Genomic DNA, 15,427 nt, shown 5'->3' on the forward strand with positions numbered 1-15,427 from the left:
AACAAGGAAGAGAGGAATGAAATTTGAGTATTTGTGATAAAAACAAAAACTGAGGGTTACATAAACCTTGCAGGAAAAGAACAATTTAAAAAATACCTGTCAAGTTTCAAAATAATGAGTCTCCCCATTAATTGCAATGATAATATATTTGTAGACTTAGAATTTAGTGAAATCAGCTACAATTTTATAATTATCACACAGTTATACAATCGATGTTGTTATGCTAATTAACACATTTCTGTCTGGATAAGATAAGAGATGGTGCCCAAGAATGAATGCAATTCTGTGATTCACACGCTGAATTCTGTTAATGTCAGATGAGATGTATGAGTAATAACAAAACCTGGGTGTGAATTTCAGGCCCATTATGTTCCTGTAGTTACAACGTGTCCTTCAACTTTTAAACTTCCAGTCTTGTAATTTGCAAGTCCTTTTCATTAGATTCCAACTATCATAAATTATTTAACAGTTAATTTGACTTTTACTTTAAGAGGAGTGATACTGCTAAAGGGTGTTATTAGGGATCTTATTGATGTCCCTGCAATGGCATCTCTTGGTATAGTTTATGAGAGAAATGATCCATAGCCACCATTTACTCTTTTTCAAAATATGCGATTTAATATGTTTTCTCATCACTGTACAATCCTTTTTAAACAATGCCTTTGTACACTGGGCATTGATACTATCAAGAAATCTTCACTTGAGATGAAAAACAAGTGCTTCACCGGAAGCTCCAGGACTATTCACTATCCTCTGGTAGGATGGAGGGCGGTGCTGTCTTCCCAAATGACTCAAGACAATATAATTTCAACTGTTCCTAGGAAAACAGCTTCATATCCTACTCAGATATTTTTCATTTAATCCCAAATGATTTGCCAGGTTCTGTCTAAAATAGACTGGTGCATCTAGGACAATGCAAATTTCACTTCAACCTTTATGCAAATCCCTCCATCATGCATTATCATCCTTTCACACACAGCCATCTGTAGAATTAGAGGATCAGTGGATATTGGAAAGAAAATGAGTTAAGAAGAAAGGAACTTCCATGGGAAATCAGGTTTGTCTTCATTCCTATAAAATCCAATAACCTCTTCCAAATTATACGTGACTGTTGGTGTCTTTTATTCTTTCCTGGTAATCTTCCTAAAATGTTGACCTCTGGATATAACCTTACTTGAAAGATGAAGGACCAGACTGAATGGTGCTGAAAGTTGGTAAGGTTTCAATTTTGAATTTGGGTCTCTTTTGCTGTAACGAATTGAATTATTAGCTACAAATATTCATTCCGCTGGAATCATTTCCTATATGTACACCATTGTCATGGCCCTATGGTGTACTGAGTAAACTTTTCCAACCATGGATTTTAGTTTTGGCCCTGTGACTTGCTTTGGCCAATGAGATGTTGGAGGAAATGACTTGAGCAGATGCTTGAAATAGCCTGTATGGTTATTAAGCTTGTCGTCTTTGTCTATGCCATCATCATGAGAAGAAAATATCTTAAGTAGCCATAGTCTTTGAGCTCCACACACAGATATGAGCCTTAGAGCCACCACAGCTGATGCTTAGAGATCCTGAACCTGAATCAGAGACACTCCAACCAATGTTCAGATTTGTAAGTGAGATATAAAGGTATATTGTATGCCTTTCTGAATTCTTTTTTGATTGTTTATTAGCAAACAATCTATCCCACCTGACTTCTGCTCTGAATAAAAGAACTGGGGGCACCTGGGTGGTTCAGTCAGTTAAGCATCAGACTCTTGATTTGGGCTCAGGTCATGCTCTTGCAGTGGTAGGATTGAGCCCCACATCGGGCTCTGCATTGAGCACGGAGCCTGTTGAGATTCTCTCTCCCTCTCTCTCTCTGCCCCTCTCCCCTGCTCACTTTCTCTCTCTTTCAAAATAAATAAATAAACATTTAAAAAAATGAATAGAAGAACAGACCAAAAACCTTGAAAGCAAAGTAAAGCTATGTTACCTGGCAGCATTTGTGTAGGTAGTAGGGATCAAGAGGGAGAAATTTGGGTTTATATTACTTTCTCTGCTCCATAACTTTTAATACTGTTTTTTTAGCCACCCCAAATAAACACACATGTCAAAGATAAAGCATGCTTGCTATGGGGATGTGACTGCAGGACAATTTCCCAAATCTTCATTAGGATTTCCTCCCCCTAAACCACCTGTAATAAGCAAATGATTTAATTCAGAACTGTGATTCATTTTTGCACAACTAGCTCTGAGTCAAGGTTGCTAGATCCTCCCTTGAATTGAGACGACCCCTTCTGTGTTTCTCTTATACAGAAATGTTGGTATTGTCATTGCTGGCTGGGGGGCAGACAGGTGCTATGAGGCCCTCCATCTCCATATCAAAATGAGGTGGCTTTTACTTGGTGTTGAAGAGCTTCAGAGTATTTCCTTCTATGCCTCAGTCTCTGCCAGGCTTATCTCTCAGATGCCAGCATGAACACTGAGAAACAAAACCCGACCCTTCCACATTTTTCAGTTTCTTTAGAGAAATTTACATATTTTCTGGATTACAAAATCCTTTCTGGCACAGCGCTCTGTAACAGTCGTTGAATAGGGTCAGGAGGAGGAACAGAGGGAAAAAGGAAGGAAACAGGGGATCTGACTTGTCTTGCTCTTGAGTGCATAGTTCTGTAGTTAGTCACCCAAAAGTCTATCCCCACTGTCCACTCCTGCTCTTTGTACTTGCTGACAGCAAGCTAGAAGAGACCGCAACTACGTGGAAAAGAATGGTTCTTCTCCACCACACATCTGCAGGGGCAGTATTCTCTCTTCTGGTTTACCTATCAATGTGATCCCATGTATTTTCTTACTTATAAAGTTCTTCAAAACATCTGAACTGTCTAAGACATGCCCTCTGATACTGGTCTGTGTTGCAGATCTATTCTTTTACTGTCATAATGACATTTAAATATAAATGGAAAGGATGTAAAAAGCATGTGCTCAATCTGCTATCTTAATCCAGAAGTCAATTTGACAATTTACAAAGGTTTGATTAGAGGCACATAATTTAGCTTTTACTTAAAAACAAAAAGCACACTGCAACAGGGATTGGAACTAGTTGAGCATGAAGCCAAGTCAGGTTTTTTGTTTGTTTGTTTGTTTGTTTGTTTGTTTTCCCCTAAGTGATCACACTACAATTTTTTACATTTGAGATTTCCAAAAAGGAACAAGTGGAGTGAAAGTAAGACAAATGACAGCAGCCGGCCCAGGCACAGAACTCTTTGCATGGGAGAAAAGAGACTGATATACAGATATCTATATCTATAGCTTTCAATTTCTCTCTTATCTCATCTTATAACATGAAAAACATTGCCTTTATATATGTTTTCTTATTTATTCCTTACAACCTGGTGAACCAGCTAATCCTATTGCCATTTTAAAAATGAGAAAATTAACTAGAGATGTTATATAATTGTGGAAGTTCACCATAGACACCCAAAGCTTAGTTTGACCCTAATTTCTGTGTTCTCCGTTGAGTGATTTTGTCCCTGAGTCCTCAGGTTATTCCAAAAAGCACTTCCCCATAGGCATACATCACCGGTGTGGGGCTCTACTTTTCCTCAGGATGAATTCAAAGCAGCTGGATGTGTATTCAATTTTAATCAAGCAACTAAACATTTGTTTCTCTTCCTTTCTCCCTTCTAAAGTTCTTTGCCTCTGACTTGGTGGGCCATCTGAGTATATCCTGGTGTTCTAAGATTTGCAGTCTCACTTACCTCTGAGGATAAATGCAACCCCAATATTTGCTGCAAATGTTTAAGTTCTCAACATTTTCAGGAATAAAAATATCACAATTAAATACGAGAAAATATACCAAGGACACCATATTTACTAGCAGGTAGCTTGAGTGATACTGCTACTACTGTTAAGAATTGAATAATGAGGGGCACCTGGGTGGCTCAGATAGTTCAGCATCTGAGTCAATTTCAGCTGCTCAGGTCATAGTCTCACGGTTCATGAGATCAGGCCCCATGTAAAAGAATTGAGTTAATGAGCAAAGATGTAACTTTTCTCCTCATTTTTATTTTTTGTCCTCTAATTTTGTTCTGTGACCTGTAAGGCCCATTTCACTTGCCAACAATGAGAGTTTCTCTAGCAGTTTTAAGAAAATAGTTTATTAACTTATAATGTTTCTCCCTTCAAATCTCCTAAAATACCATGGATATAAGATACATACTTAGGTATAAAAAAGATAATCTGAGAGGCACTAACATTTCTCGTAAAAATGCAAATTAAAAAAATTATAAGCTCATGGATAAGTGGGGTTCACAGGTAAGAAAGTGAAAGAAATCAAGTCTGAAGTCATAGACCATCCCCTTTCATTATTTAACATCTATAGCTATAAGTAGTTTAGTCTAGCAAAAGGACTGAAATAAAATTAAACTTTTGTTATAACAAATATAATGTTTACTTTAGGAAAGGTATGAGCCAGAAATCAGTTTAGTCTCTCCTTATTGGTAACTAGTCTCTGTCATCCAAAATGTACACAGCCCATTACACATCAATATCTAAAGTGGTTTGGGCTTCCCCCCATCCTAATTTCCATGCTCTTCAGGTGCAATACAATAAAAATGAAGGTCATAAATTTACTTTAGCAACTTCTTAAATACATCTTTCATCTCTCTCACTCTCACCTCTCTCTCCCTCTCTCCCTCTTAAGTGGCATGCTCAGTAAGTCAATGAGATTTTTAAAATAAAGTTACTCTGCTCCTCTGTAATTCAGATATATTTCTAAGATTTAGTGGCTATTTGTCAGCTCAATTCAGAAAAAAAACTCATCCTTTGTTGAATCCATGTTAAATGGGAACATAGAAAACACACAAATGTTTTCATAAGATGAAATAAACAAGTATACTAAATACCTGTTAACTATATACATTGACAAGTCTTTTTATTCAACATTTATTGAGTTAGATACCTCCCAAAGTCATAACATATATGGAGCAGATATTCTCTGGACATAATCCATGTCTACCAAGTGTTACAGTACAAATCTATAGACATGATAATAGAGTCACACACTAGATGTCATATTAGCACACATGTGGGATATATTATTGCAGCCAAGAGGCTGCAACAGGCAATGATAGGCCAAAACAAATTCAAGTAAGAGTTCTATATGTGCCTGAGTTTTAAAGAATTTAAATCTTTTTTCAGATTGAAAAGAGCAAAGACAGTAAAAAAGAATATGGGAAGGTCCTGAAATGTTAAGTAACTAATAAAATCGGGGCAACACGAGAAAATGTAGAAGATTAAGACTGCAACCATAAAGAGTGGCTAGATTACAGTGGCTCTTAACCGTATGATAAAGCAGCGTTTGCCATTGAAAGAATTCATGATGTGGAATCATGTTATCTAGAATGGATACCCTACAAGTGGTCTGGACAAGGTTAGAGGCAGGGGCAAATTTATTACATTGGCAGTTTTTATGCAGTATGTTCTCTTTTGAAGTTAGTATTCACAAATTAGAATTGTTATAAAATATGATTTTATTACCTTATAGCCCTAGAGAGACATTAACACCCTATTGTGTGTCAGCTCAAATACTTTAATGCTTTCTATGATAATCACCTATTCCCATATATGTAAATTTGAGTTCTTTTGTCAATTTTGATTGGCTGAGGTGATCACAACATTCCACATATAACCATGTTAGAAATTGGATGCTAACACTTAACTAAAGTGCTAATTCCTTTCTGATATGTCTGCGCTGGCTGCAGGATTCTCTCCGAGGTGAACATGAGATCCAAGTCCCCATATTGCACATGCTGCCTTAGCTAAAGGAAGCCAAGGGGATTCTCCCCTAGGAGCACTTCAAGTAGAAGCAACCAAAAGAACTTCCAATCAAGAGAACATACTGCATTGTCCTAAAATCTCTGTAAAACACATCTTCCAGGGACTCAAGTCTATGTATTTAAGTCTCACATCAACAAAGCTTTCCATTTAAATAGTCCCTGTTGGGAAAATGCATTAGTGTTTGCGATCTGTTAATTATAAATAGGCAGACTACTAATTCCTCCTGTAAGGTTTCCAAGACATCCTGTGAAAATTAATCATGATGGATTTTTTTTTTTACATTTTTGTTTCTCTCCAATGGCTAATTATAGCTCCAATGAGTCTAATAAGACTGTGCCACAATGCTTCTATTGATAGTCTTTAGAATCGCAGGAAGCCTAAGGCCCAACTTATTTAATCAGAGGTCTTGATTTGTTTGGAAAATTACCACAATATGAGCTGTATTTTGTCACTCGGGGCCTATGTGATGAAGGGCTGTGAGTCCTTTTGTTTTCCTTGCTCCGGATGAGGATTATTTAAAGATTTTCCCCTACCACGAGCATTCTGGTATAAGGGAATACAGCACATGCAGCTACTTTGGGGGTAATAAAGCAAAATATCTTGGTTTAAAAGAGCATTGTATGCTGTTGATAATAAACTGTAATGATTTTACAGCAGTCTCCTCTAGTAAATACTGTGTCTGAGTCTTTCACATTTAGAAAATCATTAAGTTATTCTCTTGAATCAGTTAATTTCTCCCAAGTGTTCTTATATCTTGGGAGTCCAAGAAGTGTTGCTTGAAAATATGAAGAATTAGAGTTGCTTCTGAACATACAGAATATGAACCAAGCATAGTGCTGCTGGAATGCATAATCCCATATGCACGTGCACTTCCTGTACTCTAGATGCAACTTTGCCCTGGCTTCCATAAAATCACCATCAGAAACACTTAGAAGAAATATTATCTGTGCAAAAGGTTCGCAACCAACAGAAAGGTTATATTCCAGTTGAAAAATTATTTAGAAAATGAATATGCAAGTAATTTACCTTTTGTAATGAAACACACCTGAATTTCATGAAGTCCCTCTGCTAATTCAGTGAGATCTGTAGGTGGATGGTGCAGGATGGGAAATAAAGCTGCCTCATGAAGAGAGATGATCTTCTCATGCTAGACTCCCTTCTCTTCCTTCTGGAACAGAGAATGAATTGGGTTCAGTATGGTCTCCTAGATAGCAAACAGGCTACTCATGTTTGTTTAACATTCAAATGGAATGTGATGATTCAATGCATGGAGGTAAAGGCCTGCAATCTCATGAGTTTTGTTCTAGCTGGTAAAAAGGCTATGGCTTTTTTTCCCCTCTGGTGGCTTTGGTGAACTGATCTTTGTTTTCCTCGCTCCACCAAGTAGCTCTGAAGCTCTGCATACTTTTCGAATTTACACTTAACATAACTCTAAGAATCAATCATTAGGCAATAAACTTCAAATGTTTTACTACTTCTCCAACATGTGGCCAAAGATATTCTACTCTCAGCTCTACTCGAGTGCTTGTTTAATTTGATTACTGGGGAAAAAATGATGTATTTCATTATTTTTATCCATTGAAATAATTATAACATCCATAGAGATGTTTCCAGGAGGAAGTAAAAGAATGGAATAAGGTTTCTCTGTATGATTAAAGTTTATTCCTCAACGATGATGAGCAAGTTGAGCAGGCGTGTGGGCTAGTGGGAAAAGAAGTTTAATAGCCAAAGAAAAGAAATGGCCTTTTTTGTTGTGTTTTAAGTCCAAAAGGAGAGGTTTAAAAATGTTTGAATTACTAGATATCTCAGTTCACTCACCTTTGAAAGAAACCAAAAATGCACAAGAACACAAGAAGTTACAAGAAGCTACAAGAAGTAATGCAAGGTGTTTCTCAAAAACCCTTAAGAAATAATGCAATTATTGTTTAAAAGTTTGAGGGGCTCACAAAAAAAAAAGAAATGAGTAAGAAATACTTCTTAGTAAGCTTTGTTAGTTCCTAAACTAAGTAAATAAAACTATTCAGTTCAAAAGTGACTGCAGTTAAAAGGAGTTTATCTAAGCAACTGAAAGAAAAGAATTTTCAAGTCCATTGATCTAGTACATAGTAACATCATCCTTATTATCAGTAACAGTAACAAACTACATTAATATATCCAGTCATAAATTGAAAATCTATGCATGGATTAACTGATTTAATCTTCACAGGAAACCAAATAAATAGGTCAGTACTACTACAGCCCTTATTATGAATCAGGAAACTTGAGGCACAGAGAGGTTAAGTATATTGTCTAAAGTTATACTCTTAGGAAGTGATAGAGCAAAGGTTTAAAACAAGATTGTCTAGAAATAGAGTCCATGATTTTAACCAGGAAGTGTGGTATATATTTTAAAAGGTATATACCAAAATGTTATCAAATTGGATATACTTAACTGGTGGAAATGTTGGTCATTTTCAACTTCTTTGTGCTTTTATGTACTTTTCACATCATCCATTACAAATACAAATACTTCTAGAATTAGGAATAAAATATCTTGAATATACTTTTAAAGAACTCTTACTAGCTTCCACACCTCTCATTTACTTTCATAAAAAAAACTTTAAAAACTAAATGTTCTTTTTCCAAATATGCCCATTTCTGTATTAATGTCTTGTGTTATTAAACCAACAGAGCACTGAAATAGCCTTCATCAGGGAAGTGGTTCACAAATCAGTCCCCTGTAGATGGCATAATCATAATTCAGAAGTCTTGCATTAGTTGAAGGGCAACCAATACATGCTAAGAATCTCATAATGAAAGACGTATAGACACTGGACTATAGATTTGGGGATATTTGGGGAACAAACATGCAGACAAATAAATAAGTTCAACAAATACAAAGTACAAAGATACTTTGAAGTTAGGAATTGGAGCGATTCTCACAAAAGCCAGCAGAAGGTGGTTGGGGAGATGGGTGAAATAGATAAAGGGATTAAGAGGTACAAACTTCCATTTGTAAAATATGTAAGTCATGGAGACAGAAAGTACAGCATAGGGAATATAATCAATAATCTCATAACAATATTATATGGTGACAGATTGTAAGTACACTTATCATAGTGAGCACTGAGTAATGTATAGACTTGTCGAACCAATATGTTGTATACCTGAAACTAATATAACATTGTATGTTAATTATACATCAGTTAAAAAAAATAACATCAAGAAAAGTGATCTACAGGGACTAGGGGATGTAAGAATGGTCAGGCATATGTTATTTTCCCGGATAGCCTTACTCGCCATCATGTCTCTAGTTATCCATTATGAGACTCACAATTCTGCACAGTGTTACCTATAAAAACAAACAAACCAAACCAAACAAAAACAAAAAATACCTCTTCATTCGTATAGGATGGAAGGGAGAAAATAGAAACTATATCAGTCTGTGAAACTGGGAAATTCCAAATAATAGGTCTCTATACTACAAGCATTACAAGTGCTAATGTCTAAGGGCTCTTGGGAACTATTAGGCAAATCTATGAGACATTTCTACAAGTAATGCTGTTAGAACATTCAATTGTGTTCTCTAAGAACAGTAGTGAAACACGTCAAATAATCTAGGGAAGCCAGAGCTATAAGAAAATCAGATCCTGACTCAAAGTCTGTAACCATAAGTTAGTGCCAAAGCCACAAAAGGTGCCAATATTAGTAAATGAGGTTTGGTATCTGTCCTGGGAGCAAGTACTGGACAAATGACCCAAGAACCATGTACTGAGTTCTAATTCATTTCTCTTGAAATAGCTCCCACTTTCTTCCTTCTACCTCCTCAATTCTTCATTAAACAACACACCTTTTACTAAAGATAATTTCTCTACTCCAACCCTTCCCACCTAATTTAAGATTGAGGTTCTTCATCTGTGTTTTCACAATGGTTCCTTCCCTTGGTAGCACTCAATGACTTGTGATCTTACAAAGCAATGATGCACTCTAAAAAGAAATAGATAGATATAGATATAGATATAGATATAGATATAGATATAGATATAGATACAGATAGATATAGATATAGATATATTTCACCAGAACACTGCAGCAGAGAATGCAAAATATTAGCAATGATTACCAGGGATGGAATATTCATTTTTGTTACTATTAGAAATGCAGGAAAAAAAATGAACATAGTAATTATGTAGAAAGTCACAGCAGAGTTATTTTGTGTCAGGTAGAAATTTTTGCATAAGCAGTTTAAAAAAGAAATCCTTCCATTTTCTTATAAAATTAACATGTTTATTTGAAGAGAGTATTTATGATATATCCTTAATTATCAAAATAGAAGTAATATAATTGCAAATATTTTCAAAAGAAAAGTCATATATTTTATTCTTGGGTTATAAAAGGCCAATTTTGATTTCAGAAAAAAAAATGTTTAAAATCTTCCAATTAGACCTGTAGGATTTTAAGAAATAATTATGCCATTTTCATCTAAGACAAAAGTAGCAAAACAAGTTAGGTAAAAATTACCTAAGACAACTGGTAGTTCAAAGAAAAATGTGTCCTTTCCTCCTATGTTCCTAAAATAGTAACATGAAAATATATTATTTTAAAATTTAGTATTAGCATATGTTGAGTATATGTAGGTCCCCCAAATGATGATTTTCTTCAAGTATTTTTGGAACTTGAAAATAGGGGTACTTTGGTATTATACCCAGGCTTTGGGGATCTACTTTATAGAAAATACATAAATTTCACTAGTCACTTTGCATGCCTTGGGTAGGGGGTCTGGACAATAATCAGGGTGGCAAAACCATTACAATAAAGGAGAGAAAAGAATAAATGTCTCATTGCCAAAGGAGCCTAAACTCAAGAACAGAGCTGTACCAGATGTTCAAAATAGTATGGTCATGCATTTTGTTAAGTTACATGTCAAGAATATAGTACAAACTGAATGTCTAAGTTCACAAAAGTTCACATAAAGAATGCTGATTTTAAAACAATGAATGAGTTTGGAAAGCAAAAGAAAAATAATATGTTAGGATGAGAGAGATCACTTTAGCTATGTTGTGAGGAGATAAACTTTTAATTGATGGGATCAATGATTTTGTGATAAGCAATGAGACTCAGTCCTGCAAAAGCCCAGGGTCTTTAGAAAAGTCATAATAAATGAAGAGTTTGTATTTAGAAAAGTTAGTGTAAAAGAGAGCAATGAGAATTAACTATGACAGCTGACTTGGGGAAAGCAGAGGAATAAGGAAGGCTTCTGATGGACCACCATAGATACCATACATGATAGGATTCAGGCAGTATCTCTGAGCAAATTGGATCAGTGGGCAGGCAATAGAGAATAATTTGGATACAGTGATACCAGGTAGCTTTTAAGAAAATGAGAATTTAAACAATGGTAACAACCATGGAAGAACAGAATACTTAAGAAGGGAGACTATTAGCAAATCTAGGTGAAAATCAACAATGATGAAAGTCTGATGAAAAATGACTCTAAAATTTTGGAGAAAGAAAGAAAGAAGAGTCTGTGATTGGGATATATGAATGGAAATGAAGAGGGTGAGGTAGACCGGGGTAGGCAATGAGCTAAAATGAGGTTGGTTTTGAAAAAGTATGTTCCAGATTAATATGAGAAATCTGAGAGAAGATATTCTATGGAAAATTAAGATAAGGTCCTGGAAAGATGGTGGGAAATCTAGTTAGAAATGCATATTGGGGGGCGCCTGGGTGGCGCAGTCGGTTAAGCGTCCGACTTCAGCCAGGTCACGATCTCGCGGTCCGGGAGTTCGAGCCCCGCGTCAGGCTCTGGGCTGATGGCTCAGAGCCTGGAGCCTGTTTCCGATTCTGTGTCTCCCTCTCTCTCTGCCCCTCCCCCGTTCATGCTCTGTCTCTCTCTGTCCCAAAAATAAATAAATGTTAAAAAAAAAAAAAAAGAAAAAAAAAAGAAATGCATATTGGAGGGGCACCCGTGTGGTTCAGTTGGTTAAGCACCTGACTCTTGATTTCAGCTCAGGTCATGATTTCAAGGTTTGTGGGAACAAGCCCTGCATTCAGCTCATGTTGACAGTAAAGCCTGCTTGGAATTTTCTTTCTCCCTTTCTCTCTGCCCCTCCTCTGCTCACGCATGTGTGCTTTCTAAATAAATAAGTAAACAAACAAACAAACAAACAAAACAGAACAAATGTAGATCTGGAAACCATAGGGATTCTTGGTCATAAATGAAACCATTAAAGCAAAGAGATACACAGAAAAGATCTATGAGTCTTAGAGATAATCCACAGTTAGCAGGTTAGAAAAAGAACAAAAGAATATCTTATTAGATAAACTAAAATGGTAACTTTGGGATCATCTAGGTGGCCTTGTCAGTTAACCATCTAATTTCGGCTCAGGTCATGATCTCATGTTTGGTGAGTTTGAGCCCTGCATTGGGTTCTGTGCTGACAGTTTGGAGCCTAGAGTCTGCTTCGGATTTTGTGTCTCCCTCTCTTTCTGCCTCTCCCCTTCTCATGCTTTGTCTCTGCCTCTGTCTTTCTCTCTCTCTCTCAAAATAAATATGAAAAAATTAAAACTAAAAATAAACAAAATAAACCAAATAAATTGGTAACTTTGATACAAAATCAAAATATATTTCCAATTTTCCATAACTCACCTACAAATAATGAGTAAAAGGGAAACAAATACATGGAAAATTACTTTACACTACTTTAAGAGGCTATCATGTCTTTCTTCAAGACATTGAGTCTTTCTCCTGATCCATTAGCTAATATTATTAATCTTACCTGTAAATAAAATTTTGGACATGGATTTTCATTTAGCCTGACCAAAAAGGGAAAAAAAAGTGTGTTTATATAATGGCAAGCTTCTTGGGAACGGAGGATCAGTATTTGCTGGTTATAGACAAAATACTATACAACACCGTGTTCCCTCTAAATGAATAACAAATTAAAACGTGACCATTGTTATTAAGCTAAATTCCTTCAAGTGTGTAGGAATCAAGCTCAGACTTAGAAATACTATTATTAATTACAATGTCTTTTTTTCCAAACATTGGAACTTGCATCTGAGCAATGGGATTCCGATTCTGTCTGCCATCTGTACTGTTGGCTCTTCATCTCTATGCATGTGGTTTTCAAGTTCCTTACTTGAAATGATCTTTGTCCTTTAAACAAAGGGCTACAGCCCAGGGTCTGCAGGTACAAGATGCTGACTTGCAGCATCCATCTAGTGCGCATCAACCACAGAAGTTTAACGAATCACTTTCTTGCCTGCCCTTGACCTTGCCCAGAATGCTCTGTGTGCAGGAATCAAGAAACCTGTGAGGCCATATGCTGGGAGTCAGCCTTTGACCGTTTTCCCCCATCCAGCTGTCACCCTGAAAGTAACATCACACACACATACATTTTTCATACACATGCAAGTGTCTCAAATTTTGGCCACAGGGGAACCGTATTCAGAAATTATATATTGGAGTTGTTCAAAGTGAGATAATTTTCAAATGTGGACTTTGGGAGTTGTGAGTAATCATAGATACTCTCTCAATTTATATGATCTAATTTTGATTCTTAAAAAAATAAATAACAATATGCATGTAATAAAATCAATAAAATATACAGTAGATGCATAATAAAAGTCTCTGTTTCTCTCTACCTAGAAGTTACCAGTATTAGCAGTTTCTTTTACATCCTTCCTTTTATATGCTTATAAACAAATATAGTGTCCTGTCATTTTTGTAAATTGAAATCATATAATTTATATTATTCTGTTTTGGTTATAGTTGGCAAAGAAAGCTAGAATCGTTGCACATCAACACATACGGGCTTACCTCACTGTTTTCAAGGACCATGTAATATTTCACTTTACAGAATTATTATAATTTATTTCATCAATCCCCTACTAGTGGACATTTTTAATTATGTTCTTTTTCCGATAATTTTCTCCTGTCCCAAACAATTCTGTAATATTTAGTTTTGTGCATCTTAGCATTGTTTTGTGATTATATATGTGGAGTAAAATAGTATCAGGAAAGTTCTGTGTTATCCATTTGTTTTATTTTTATAGCTTATTTTATTTAAAATTTTTTTAAATATTTACTTTACTTTTGAGAGAGAGAGAGAGAAAGAGACAGAGTGCAAGCAGGAGAGGAGCAGAGAGAGAGGGAGACACAGAATCTGAAGCAGGCTCCAGGCTCCAAGCTGTCAATACAGAGCCTGAAGGGGGGCTTGAACCCACAAACCATGAGATCATGACCTGAGCCGAAGTTGTATGCTTAACCGAATGAGCCACCCAGGCACCCCTCCATTTGTTTTAAATATAAGCAGCAGCATAGTAGAGTTAAAAAATAACTGACTTTGTAGTCAGGCTGACCTCAATTTGAATCTTAGTACAGTCACTTACTTCTCTGAGTTTCTTTTGCATAGAACAACCCTTCTCTGAGTCTCAGATTTCCTCCTTGCAAAATGGTGATAAGTCCTTCACAGTGAAGATTTTGAGGTTAACTACTTTAAAAGATACCATAAGTAAGTATGTATTCCAAAACTCATAGCTAAGAGAGGAGGTAAGAGGAAGAAGAAGAAAAAAGAACAATCTCTAAGTTCAGAGCTTTAAAGTCAGAATTAGACTAAATGTCAAGTCATCTCGATTTCAGATGAATGTTTTTCCAATTAATTGCACTGAAACTTTCCAGGCTCCATTTCATCATTTGTCTTTGCGCATTGATTATGAGGGTATCGTCACCTTGTCTGCCCCACATGGTGCAATGGCTGAGAAACTTTTGGCAAAGTCCATATAAACAACTGAAAGAAGTCTAAGCAGAATAGGACTGTTTTGTTGCTCTATGGTCTCTTCCAACTGGGGAAGTTTTTAGGACAACGCTCAGCCATAACAGCAGTTATGGATTGAGGGAGAGGCTTGACTGTGGTCACAGATGATACACACTTGATCAATACCCATCACCTGTGAACCAGGGTGGTGACTGGCTGGTTATTAAGAAGCATTCACTCCAGTGACATTCATCTTTGTCTAAATTTACTCCTTTAAAATGCCACGTCACAATCAGACTTTCACATTTGTCTGAAGGAGATAATCATCATTGTCTTGAATATATATATGCTTGACAATGGCCTTGTGAAGTAGACAAAGGAATTGCTAACGTTTATGTTGGGGTGGGGGTGTTGAGGAAGATAAGTTTTAGAGGCATTAATCAATTGGCCCATATCTTTTAGCTCCAAATTCACTTTTCTTTCTACCATATAATACTGAATGCCATTGTATTTTTTTCATGTTTATTTATTTTTGAGAAAGTGCAAGTGGGGGAGGGGCAGAGAGAAAGTGGGGCAGAGGATCTGAAGCGGACTCTGTGTTGACAGCAGCAAGCCCAACATGGGCTTGGACCCACAAACCACAAGATCATGACCTGAGCTGAAGTCAGGTTCTCAACCAACTGAGCCACCGAGGCATCCCTACCATTGTATTTTAATACAAGACAATGATGATCTGGTCACAGATCTTCCTCTAGTTCTGCACCCTTAGCTCTTTTTGGAAAAAGTAGCCTCCATTCATATACTTTCAGTAATGCCACACTGAATATAACACAAACTGCTCCACATGGCTATCAAACCTCTCCTTTTTT

Source organism: Lynx rufus, unplaced genomic scaffold (genome assembly GCF_022079265.1).
Source record: "Lynx rufus isolate CCGP_SWC_20201006 ecotype Redwood Valley unplaced genomic scaffold, mLynRuf1.p SCAF_9, whole genome shotgun sequence".
Classification (NCBI taxonomy): domain Eukaryota; kingdom Metazoa; phylum Chordata; class Mammalia; order Carnivora; family Felidae; genus Lynx; species Lynx rufus.